This window comes from Loxodonta africana, chromosome 9 (genome assembly GCF_030014295.1).
Source record: "Loxodonta africana isolate mLoxAfr1 chromosome 9, mLoxAfr1.hap2, whole genome shotgun sequence".
In the NCBI taxonomy this organism is placed as follows: domain Eukaryota; kingdom Metazoa; phylum Chordata; class Mammalia; order Proboscidea; family Elephantidae; genus Loxodonta; species Loxodonta africana.
In genome coordinates this window covers 93585850-93597642 of record NC_087350.1, presented here as the reverse complement: position 1 = coordinate 93597642, position 11793 = coordinate 93585850, and positions in this window count along the sequence as shown.

Genomic DNA, 11793 nt, shown 5'->3' with positions numbered 1-11793 from the left:
GTTAAGTACTTGGCTGCTAACCAAAATGTTGGCAGTTCAAACCCACCCAGCAGCTCTGCTGTAGAAAGACCTCATGATTTACTCCCATAAACATGTAAAAAAAAAAAAAAAAAAAACTGTTGCCATTGAGTCAATTCTGACTCATAGCAACTCTGTAGGAAGAATAGAACTGCCCCATAGGGTTTCCAAAGAGCGACTGGTGGATTTGAACTATCGACCTTTTGGTTAGCAGCTGAGCTCTTAACCACTATGCCACACCTAGGAAACCCTACAGGGCAATTCTACTTTGTCACATGGGGTCACTGTGAGTTGAAATCAACTCATCAGCACCCAACGAAAACCACTTAAAATATTCTTGGTCACGCCAGTACACGTGTTTCACATTGTGAATCACTAACACTACATGCTTATTTGGCAGGATGATTGGCGAGGTAGGTGTTTACATTGAACGTGTAATCTGTGTGAGACAGATCTTTCCTGTAACTGTCACTTCTAGCTCTGAGTCATTGAGCAAATAACATTCTCTGAAACTCAGATTGTGCTGCAAAATGGAGATGGTAATAGTTACTTTGAGAGTCTTGAGCGCTTGATGGGACTACCAGTCTCTAGGTGGCACAAATGGTTAAGCGCTCGATTACTAACCAAAAAGTTAGTGGTTCGAACCCACGCAGAGGCACCTGAGAAGAAAGACCTGATGATCTGCTTACAAAAGGTCACAGCCTTGAAAACCCCATGGAGTACAATTCTGCTTTGCATACATGTGGTCACCCTGAGTTGATGGCAACTGGTTACCTACAGCAGGCACTAAATAAATCAGAGTTACTAACTGCTAAAACTGTTAATGTCCTTGTGTTTGTGCTCCCACTTGGTTGGAGGAAGTTACAGTTAATACCGACACCTTGAGTTCAATCTTTAATAAGTCTTCACACATTCTCCTATCTCTGCTCTGTGTTGAAAGCTTGGATTTATGACTGTGGTAAACCAGGAAATTAATTTCAGATCCAATTTTGCAATTCTCCAATATTCCTTTCTTCAGGTATCTAGATGTTGATTTTCTACATCGATGTTCATACACCGTATATGAGGAAATGATCTGGTATCTATTTCCAAAATTGTTGCTGGATCTCAGCACTCACAGCTAATATTAAGAGTTCTCCCAGACTCATTTCTCCAAGCTTCTGAGTTCCTTGAACTTTGTCTAAGTTGGATACACATATCATCCTTTGTCGTTCTCTTCTCAAAATGAAATTTCCTTTCAACCTTCTTCTCCTGCCAAAGCAGGAAACAACTCTCCTGGTTCCCCAGCAGTTCTATGTTTTCACAATATTAGGAGGCAGTGTCTGCAATTTGGAATCATTTTGGCTTATTATAAGGGCTCATACTGTACTTCATTAGCAGGGCTGCTGTGAAATTATGAAACATTTTGGTGAACATTGCAAGATATTTAGACTTGTTACTTGCTAAAAATATGCAAAGCCCTTCAGGGAAAATACAGGCAGATGGTGTTGGAGACATTTATTGTTTTCTTACGTATTTGTAAACAAATACTGTAAATTAAGAGTTTCAGAATGATCTTCAGGAAATCTTGTAGCAAATTAATATATGAACTGACATCAAATTCAAGTCAAGAAACTGTCACACAAATTTCCTTCTTACCAGGGCACTTCTTTCCTGCCTTCATGCTAATGTTTCAAAAAGGTTTCAGAATTGATCCAAAATTAACTGCGGAAAGAGCTAGAAAAAGTAAAAGCCTCAGCCTACATTTGTTTTTGTTTCCCCCCAGGCATAGTTTTTGTAACTCATGGAAGCTCTATAATTAACACTGCCAAAAATATCATTACTCTCTATCACAGACATAGCAATACTGCTTGTATCTATCCAGAAAACCTCAGATAGCACAAGTTCACAGACATTTAGAAAGGAATCGAATTATTCATTTCTTACCATTTAAGAGTCTAAAAATGTAATTTATATCCTTTGCTGGTTCACTCCAGGGAAGGGCTGTGATTTTTTGGAAGCTTACAGGTGTTACCCTGAGGACGTTACTAGGGCAAGTGGTAGGACACGATTAACAGTGTGTGAGAAAACATCCTGGTTTCCTAGCTGATATTAAAAGTCTCTAAAACAAGAAAATATTTATCAATTATAGTAGTTAGAATTCAGACCTAATTCTCATGCAAATTAGGAGGTTTATGCTACGAGGATAAATCATCCAATTCCTTCCACTAATTGATTTAAACTTTTTCCTTCTGTTTCCCTAATGCTCTGTCCCCTTTTCTCCTAATAATCTTCCTTCACATTCTATTTTTCATTTTCTAATTTCATTTACAGAAAAGAAAAGGTCCAAATGAGATATTTGATCACCAGAAAAAAATGTGCTCTAAGGATTATGTAGTAGAAATAAAACACTTTCTGGAGCTTGCCTTTGAAGATATGTTATCGATAAGCAATGCTCTTTTAGTGTAAAACATTTTATTGTATTTTGACATTCAGATGAATTTTCTCTGGTTGAAGCTGAACACAAATACAGGGAGAAAACATCCCATTTTAGTGAAAAAGGTTAAGCTAGTGAAACATATTGTTTTTCTGACTTTAACAAATAGACATAGTCATTTTCCCCAATATTCTCATAAGAATTGGAGTTAGAAATTGAATTGTCTGTTATTTTCCTTTCTCCTTCTCCTTTGCTACATTTCCCTCAATTTTATACTCAGATTGATAACTAGGCATATTCCAGAAATTGCTGGGGGCTTATAAAGGATATATTGACTACGAAGATGCCTGTAAATGTTATGACAATCGCTAGGCGTCTCTCTTAAAATGGGTTGTTCTTGCAGGATGAACTATCACAAGCCCAGCTCACATTCTTTGCAGTGTCCACTGGGGTCATTCAGTAAAAATCATTCATAGTTTCTCTAAATATTTACTAGGCTTTGTAGTAGGTATCAGGCATTTTAATGTGAAAAAGAAAGAATCTGTGCTATTGAACAACTGTCTAGTAGGAGAGATAATTACGCTAGAGTTTTTGGATCTTTTTTCATTCTTTAAGGTTCCTGGGTAGTGCAAATGGTTTGTGCTCAGCTACTTACCAAAAGGTTGGCCATTTGAACTCACCCAGAAATACTGCAGAAGAAAGACCTAGTGATCTACTTCTATAACATTACAGCCATTGAAAACCCTGTGGAGTAGGGTTTTCTGCTCTGACACACATGTAGTTGCCATGAGTTGGAATCTATTCAATTTTAACAGGTTTGGTTGTTGGTTTTATTCATAGTTTTGATTACAAAAATAAATCTATATAAAATTGGTCTAAGAGACCCAATGCCAGAAGCCTTCTTCAGGATGACATTACCATATTGTTATGCAAATAGCATAAAATGCTCACATTATTTGTGAAAAAAACAAGGTAATCCTTTCTACATTTGTTTGTTCATAACCTGCTTTTGAATTAGTGTGATTTAATTTATTCAAAAACACTCTTTGGACGAATTTTTTTTTGAAGCTACTAGCTGATCTTCTAACTGCCTTATTCCCCAGTCCACATGTTTCCATTTTGTCCACAAGTATCAAATGGAATGTTTTTTAAATGTCATGCAGAAATCATGATACGCTATACCAACAAACTGAGGAAGATGAATAATCTTTCTCTAAACTCAGAAAACCTAGACTATAACCTTCTTTCTTGTGTTCTTCACAAGGAACATAAAAGGACCTGAAGATATCGCAAGTCATCATCTTTCTTTGCCTCCCATATGCAGAAAATAAATGGAGACACATTACATATCTTTTCTAGAAAAGCAGTTCCCCTATTACCGCCCTCTCTTCTTGCTCCGTCCTAATCAAAACCAGCTGCTTTCATTTCAACCTCACAAGCAGAATGAGAGAAAGGATTTCCAGATAGTATACAAAATGGGTCAAAGGTGTATTTGTTAAAGGAAGCCTGGGTGTCATGCATGACATAATTAACTTCAATACTTTGAGACCAAAAGTGACTCCTTTGGTACCCTACTGTACATGTCTCTGAAAATAAAACACCCCAATCTTGTGCACTTTTTGGAGTTTTGCCAATTCAGGTTGTGGAGTTTAGGAGCTTAGAAACACTCAGGTACTTTGGTTAGTGCATTTGCACCTGATAATAAAAACTCTGCTTTGGAAATAACTATTGCCTAGAAATATGACGGTGACCAAAAGATGACTGTTCTCTGAAGAGGAATCACACCTCCAGCTTCTAAGAAACGAGCTTGAATAGCCCATGCTGGAAAAAAGCGACTTGAGCAGCTAGAGCTGAAGAAGGTTCTCCCTGCTGTGTGGAATGATGTGCAGGGGACTCAGGACCAGCCACAGTGCACATGATCATGTCCAGGCATCAGTGAGCAATGACTTGAGAAGATCTGAAATTTGCCATTGGATTCTTGGTTTTTACTGAAACAGAATACAAATTATCATTTCTGAAATAAAACCAGGGGAGGTGGGGGGGAAGGGTGGTGAGAATTGGAGAATTTTAGAATCATGGATATATTGAGTGGAAAAGCTTAAAAATCATCTCAAATATCTCTTTTATTTATGGACAGTGAAAAATTGACCACATATTGATGAACAATGAGCTGGGCAACACCATTTGGTCAGGTCTAATAAGACTGGTTAATTGATTCACTTTTTTCTTGTAGTCTAGGTTTTCTGGGTTTGGAGAAAGATTATTCATCTTTCTCAGTTAGTTGATAGAGTGTATCGTGATTTCTGCATGACATTTAAAAAACATACCATTTGATACTTGTGGACAAAATGGAAATATGTGGACTGGGGAATGAGGCAGTTAGAAGATCGGCTAGTAGTTTCAAAAAAAAATTCATCCAAAGAGTGTTTTTGAATAAATTAAGTCACACTAATTCAAAAGCAGGTTATGAACAAACAAATGTAGAAAGGATTACCTTGTTTTTTTCACAAATAATGTGGGCATTTTATGCTATTTGCATAAAAATATTTTATGGTAATGTTTTTTCATTCTTTCAACAGAGATGTTTTAAATGTCTGCTGTATGTCAGCCATTATTCTAGGCTCTGGGGATAGAGTAGTAAAGAAAACTTCTTGGCCCCACTGGATTTACATTTAAGTATGGATGGTGGGGATGAACAAATACACTGTGCAAGTAAATATAAAGCACAAATGACATTACTACAAAGAAAAATCCCCCTGTTCTGTCCTAACAATTGCCTCTTGATCTATGTAGAGGTTCATCATGAGCACAATTAAGTGTTCTGGAATTCCCATTCTTCACAGTGTTATCCATAATTTGTTATGATCCACACAGACGAATGCCTTTGCACAGTCAATAAAACACAGGTAAACATCCTTCTGGTGTTCTCTGCTTTCAGCCAGGATCCACCTGACATCTGCAATGATATCCCTGGTTGCACGTCCTCTTCTGAAACTGGCCTGAATTTCTGGCAGTTCCCTGTCGATATACTGCTGCAGCTGTGTTTGAATGATCTTCAGCAAAATTTTGCATGCATGGGATATTAATAATATTGTTCTATAATTTTCACATTCAGTTGGATCACCTTTCTTGGGCATAGGCCTAAATACGGATCTCTTCCAGTCAGTTGGCCAGGAGGCTGTCTTCCATATTTCTTGGCATAGACGAGTGAGCATCTGCAGCACTGCATCTGTTTGTTGAAACAGCTCAATTGATATTCCATCAATTCCTGGAGCCTTGTTTTTCATCAATGCCTTCAGAGCAGCTTGGACTTCTTCCTTCAGTACCATTGGTTCCTGATCATATGCCACCTCTTGAAATGGTTGAATATCGACTAATTCTTTTTTGGTATAATGACTTTGTGTATTCCTTCCATCTTCTTTCGATGCTTCCTGTGTCATTTAATATTTTCCCCATAGAATTCTTCACTATTGCAACTCAAGGCTTGAATTTTTTCTTCAGTTCTTTCAGCTTGAGAAATGCCAAGCAGGTTCTCTCCTTTTGGTTTTCCATCTCCAGCTCTTTGCACATGGCATTATGATACTTTACTTTGTCTTCTCGAGCTGCCCTTTGAAATCTTCTGTTCAGTTCTTTTACTCCATCAATTCTTCCTTTTGCTTTAGCCGCTCGATGTTCGAGAGCAAGTTTCAGAGTCTCCTCTGACCTCCATCTTGGTCTTTTCTTTCTTTCCTATCTTTTCAATGACCTCTTGCTTTCTTCATGGATAATGTCCTTGATGGCATTCCACAACTTGTCTGGTCTTCGGTCACTGGTGTTCAATGCATCAAATCTATTCTTCAGATGGTCTCTAAATTCAGGTGGGATATATTCAAGGTCATATTTTGGCTCTCGTGGACTTGCTTTGATTTTCTTCAGTTTCAGCTTGAACTTGCATATGAGCAATTGATGGTCTGTTCCACAATTGGCCCCGGCCTTGTTCTGACTGATAATATTGAGCTTTTCCATTGTCTATTTCCACAGGTGTAGTCAATTTGATTTGTGTGTGTTCTACCTGGTAAGGTCCATGTGTATAAAAAAAAAAAAAAAAAGCCGTTTATGTTGGTGAAAGAAGGTATTTGCAATGAAGAAGTCGTTGGTCTTGCAAAATTCTATCATTCGATCTCCAGCATTGTTTCTATCACCAAGGCCATATTTTCCAACAACTGATCCTTCTTCTTTGTTTCCAACTTTTGCATTCCAAACCCCAGTAATTATCAATGCATCTTGATTGCATGTTCGATCAATTTCAGACTGCAGCAGCTGATAAAAATCTTCCATTTCTTCATCTTTGGCCCTAGTGGTTGGTGTGTAAATTTGAATAATAATCGTATTATCTGGTCTTCCTTATAGGCGTATGGATATTATCCTATCACTGACAGTGTTGTACTTCAGGATAGATCTTGAAACGTTCTTTTTGAAGATGAATGCAACACCATTTCTCTTCAAGTTGTCATTCCCAGCATAGTAGACTATATGATTGTCTGATTCAAAATGTCCAGTACCAGTCCATTTCAGCTCACTAATGCCTAGGATATCAATGTTTATGCCTTCCATTTCATTGTTGACAATTTCCAATTTTCCTAGATTCATGCTTCATATGTTCCAGGTTCCAATTATTAATGGATGCTTGAAGCTCTTTCTTCTCATTTTGAATTGTGCCACATCAGCGAATGAAGGTCCTGAAAGCTTTACTCCATCCACGTCATTAAGGATGACTCTACTTTGAAGAGGCTGCTCTTCCCCAGTCATCTTTTGAGTGCCTTCCAACCTGGGGGGCTCATCTTCCAGCACTGTATCAGACAATGTTCCACTGCTATTCATAAGGTTTTCACTGGCTAATGCTTTTCAGAAGTAGATTGCCGGGTCCTTCTTCCTAGTCTTAGCCTGGAAGCTAGGCTGAAACCTGTCCACCATGGGTGACCCTGTTGGTATCTGAATACCAGTGGCATAGCTTCCAGCATCACAGCACCACGCAAGCCCCCACAGTATGACAAACTGACAGACACAAGGGGATATTGATTGGTTTAAAGTCAGGAAAGGTGTGTGTCAGAGTTGTGTTCTTTCATCATACCTATTTAATCTGTATGCTGAGCAAATAATACGAGAAGATGGACTATATGAAGAAGAACAGGGCATCAGGATTGGAGGAACACTTGTTAACAACCTGTGTTATGCAGCTGACACAACCTTGCTTGCTGAAAGTAAAGAGAACTTGAAGCATTTACTAATGAAGATCAAAGACCACAGCCTTCAGTATGGATTGCACCTCAACATAAGGAAAACAAAAGTCTTCACAACTGGACTAATGAGCAACATCATGATAAACGGAGAAAAGATTGAAGTTGTCAAGGATTTCATTTTACTTGGATCCAGAATCAACAGCCATGGAAGCAGCAGTCAAGAAATCAAAAGACGCATTTCATTGGGTAAATCTGCTGCAAAGGACCTCTTTAAAGTGTTGAAAAGTAAAGATGTCACCTTGAAGACTAAGGTGGGCCTGACCCAAGCCACGGTATTCTCAGTCACATCATACGCATGTGAAAGTTGGACAATGAATAAGGAAGATTGAAGAATTGACGCCTTTGAACTGTGGTGTTGGCGAAGAATATTGAATATACCATGGACTGCCAAAAGAATGCACAAATCTGTCTTAGAAGTACAACCAGAATGCTCCTTAGAAGCAAGGATGGCAAGACTGAGTCTTACATACTTTTGACATGTTGTCAGAAGGGATCAGTCCCTGGAGAAGGACATCATGCTTGGCAGAGTACAGGGTCAGCGGAAAAGAGGAAGACCCTCAATGAGGTGGATTGACACAGTGGCTGCAACAAAGAGCTCAAGCATAACAAAGTTTGTAAGGATGGCTCAGGACAGGGCAGTGTTTCGTTCTGTTGTACATAGGGGCACTATGAGTCAGAACCGACTCGATGGCACCTAACAACAACAACAACAACACAATGAGAAAAAATAAAGTGAGGCAGAGAGGGAAGGAAAGATAGAAGGAAAGGGAAAGTTATTCTATGGAGTGTTCAGGAGGGCCTCGTAGACATTTGAGTAGAAAAATGAAAGAAATGAAGGAGTGGGCCACGTACAATAGCTCCTCCCTCCTTTCAGCCCTTTTCTGGAAAAGCAGGCTAACTTTCTGATTGCCTACAACTATTAGAAAATTTAATTCTATGAAACAAATGTAGATTTTGTATCAGTGAAATTGTGGCCATTGAAAAGGCCACCTTTCTTCAGCCCATGGTGCTCTAGGAATATCTCTGCTCCCTAATCACCTGAGCCAAAGGCCCATACTATGTTTTCGTCGTCCTTAAACTCCATGTTCACTGTCGTTCTTACCTTTTATGAAATGCTTTCCTATCTTCCATTTTGAGAAATCACTCAATTCTGATTTCCCTAATAGTTCTCCCTGGCATGCTCTCTTTCACTTTCTTCTTCACAAATCCCTAACTTCATTTGACCCACCACTGTGGGGTATCTCATACTGTTCTGTGGCTCACCAGTCTTTTTTTCTCTATTGTGCCCTGTCATAACTGCAATTTGGACTCTGTGAACAGACTACCTGAGTTTGAAACCTTGGCTAGAATACTTCTGAGCTAAGGGGTCTTATGGAAACTACTTCACATTTTGTTCCTCTAGACCCTCGTCTGTATAATGGGCACCGTAATAATACCTACGTTTCAGAGTCGTCATGTAGATTAAGTAAACTATTTATCCAAAGCATTTGGAACAATGCCTGGTACACGAGACATGCTTACTGTGTGTTTTTGTGGTTGTTAAGTGCTGTCAAGTTGATTCTGGCTCATAGCAACCATACAGGACAGAGTAGAACTGGCCCATGGGGTTTCCAAGGAGCAGCTGGTAGATTCGAACTGTCAATCTTTTGGTTAGCAGCCTGAACGCTTAATCACTGCACCACCAGGGCATGTTAGCCATTATTAAACAAACAACAACCACCACAATAGCTGCTGTCGAGTCAGTTCTGACTATGGTGATACTATGTATTTCAAAGTAGAACTGTCCTCCCTAGGGTTTTCAATGGCTGTGATCATTCAGAAGTAGATAGCCAGGCCTTTCTTCCAAGGCTGTTTTCAGTAGATTCGAATGCTTTCAGTTAGTAGCCAAGTGCTTAACTATTTGTACCAATCAGGGACTCTTTACCTTAAATGTGGCCTCTTGTAAATTACAGATTTTTAAATTAACACCTCAATTTCTAAATTCTCTTCTGAGATTTGTATTCAAATTTCCTAATTTTTAAGAAAAGATTTGTATTGTGGTAAGTACATATATAACAATACATATTCCACGTCAACATTTTTTGCATGTACAGTTCAGTGACATTAATTACAAATGTGCTTCTAGGTAAAAACCAAGATCGAATTAACACTTCACATACTTCCCTACTGATTGTCCTCTGAATCCCCCTTGTCTTCCTTGCTATTCCATCTAACCATTCCTTTATGTCATACTAGTCCCTAGGTATGGAAAAGAAAAGTTTGTCAGCACATGCTTTAAAATAAAAATTCTGCCAAATGGCTTTTTTTTTTTTCTTAAGATTGCCCCGATTTTGTTTTAAACAAAGTTGAAAACTCAATGCCTAAAAAAGTAATTATCAATATGTTTTATTTTAAGTGAATATTTTAAAAACTCAGTCTTAAGCAGGCCAAAACCAAAAAAAAAAAAAAAACCAAACCCATTGCCATCAAGTCAATTCTGACTCATAGTGATCTTATAGAACAGAGTAGAACTTCCCCAGAGAGTTTCCAAGGAGCACCTGGTGGATTTGAACTGCCGACCTCTTGGTTAGCAGCCGTAGCACTTAACCACTATGCCACCAGGGTTTCCTAAGCAGGCCAGGACAGATGGAATGTTGAGTCATAAGACACGTAAGCAGAGGAAGTACACTGCTTTCATTTTGTTTCTTTTCTTCTCCTTTCCTTTTCTCAATATTTCTGTTTTGTTTCATTTGGTTGTGGCTGCTAAAGTAAATGAACATCTTTGTTTCTGTAAATAAATATTCATAGATCTATATATGTATGTGTATATATCTATAAAATGAAGAAAATTTTTATTTACCAGAAAAGCTCCTCAAGAATTTCTAGCAACACCCTTCAGAGTAAGAAAATGGTGCATTTCCCAGTACAAGTAACATGAAGTTGCTGGGCCCCCAACCATCACCAAGTAGCCTCCTGGAGGCACATAAAAAAGAGTAGAGGGGAGGAAAAAAAAAAAAAAGGAGAAGAAGAAGAGAGAGAGAACCGTGCCACGAGAAAAAGTGGAACAGATTTTTCTCGGTTTCCCTGTCAAATATTACTACCCATAATGTGTGCCTGGGCTGGCCTCTTTAGGAAAACCTATAATATTCTACCACCTGTCTATTTGTCATATCGTGGTGGCTTGCGTGTTGATGTGATGCTGGAAGTATGCCACAGGTATCTCAAATACTAGCACGGTCATCCATGGTGGACAAGTTTCATCAGAGCTTCCAGCCTAAGATAGACAAGGAAGAAAGGCCTGGTGATCTACTTCCAAAAATTAGTCAGGGAAAACAACAAAACACTGTCCAGCTCACTTCCTTAGGGCATGTCTTCAGGAGGGATCAATGGCTAGAGGAAGACATCATATTTGATGAAGCAGAGGGCCAGAGAGCGTAAGGGAGACCCTCAGGGAGATGGGTTGGCACAACAGCCACAACAGTGACCTCGAACATGCCAGTGATTGTGAGGATGACGCAGGACTGGGCGATGTTTTGCTCTGTTGTACATAAGGCTGCCATGAGTCAGAGTCCACCTTTCCATGTAATATAATAACACTAGCACTATTCTTTAGGGCTTTAAGTGAAATTTGAGATTCCTTCTAAACTAAGCCGTTAGAATCATACAGATATACAATGTATAAGAACCTTAACTCAATAAAGATTGCTTAGCCATCTAGTCTTCTGTCCTGAGATTAAACTATCCAACAAGTGACCCTAAGTCACTTTAGTCTTTATTATCTACAGGTAGTAGTCCATAGTCAAGAAATCAGTACCCAAACACATACATACAATTATAAATTATAGGATCTACATGGTCTCTTATAGTTCTGATTCGTTTATATTGTGACCAGACCCAACCTTAAAAATCAATGACAGGGAACACAGGAAGGGATATGTTACCTGGTGCAGCAGGTGACTTTAAAAATTACACCGCTATTGAAGGACCAGTGGGTGAAGCAGGGCGGCATACATAGGGTCAGCAAAAAGGCTACCATTAGGTTGATTCTCATAGCCTTCCTTCCTTCCAACTTCCGCTACCTCAGAGAAACTGCTAATACGT